A 282-nucleotide genomic window follows, 5' to 3' on the forward strand; every position below is an offset into this window, starting at 1 on the left:
TGAATTAAAACTTTTATGTTTCAAATGAAACTTTATCTGGACTATGCTCTTTGACTTAAAGTCTATTTTCATAAATGCAGTTATATAAACTTTCCTTTGGTTAGAATTTGCATGATAATATTTTCTACATTTTTATGTTCAACCTGACCAGTTAAGCAGGAAATATTTTCTCCCCCAATTAATGAACCTCAATCACTAAATAAGCTCTCAACGGAATGAGGAAGCTTAGTATTGACTTGTCACTATCGTAAGTTCTTTTAAACTTTTTATAATGAATTTTGT

The sequence above is a fragment of the Phoca vitulina genome, unplaced genomic scaffold (genome assembly GCF_004348235.1).
Source record: "Phoca vitulina isolate PV1807 unplaced genomic scaffold, GSC_HSeal_1.0 scaffold26, whole genome shotgun sequence".
In the NCBI taxonomy this organism is placed as follows: domain Eukaryota; kingdom Metazoa; phylum Chordata; class Mammalia; order Carnivora; family Phocidae; genus Phoca; species Phoca vitulina.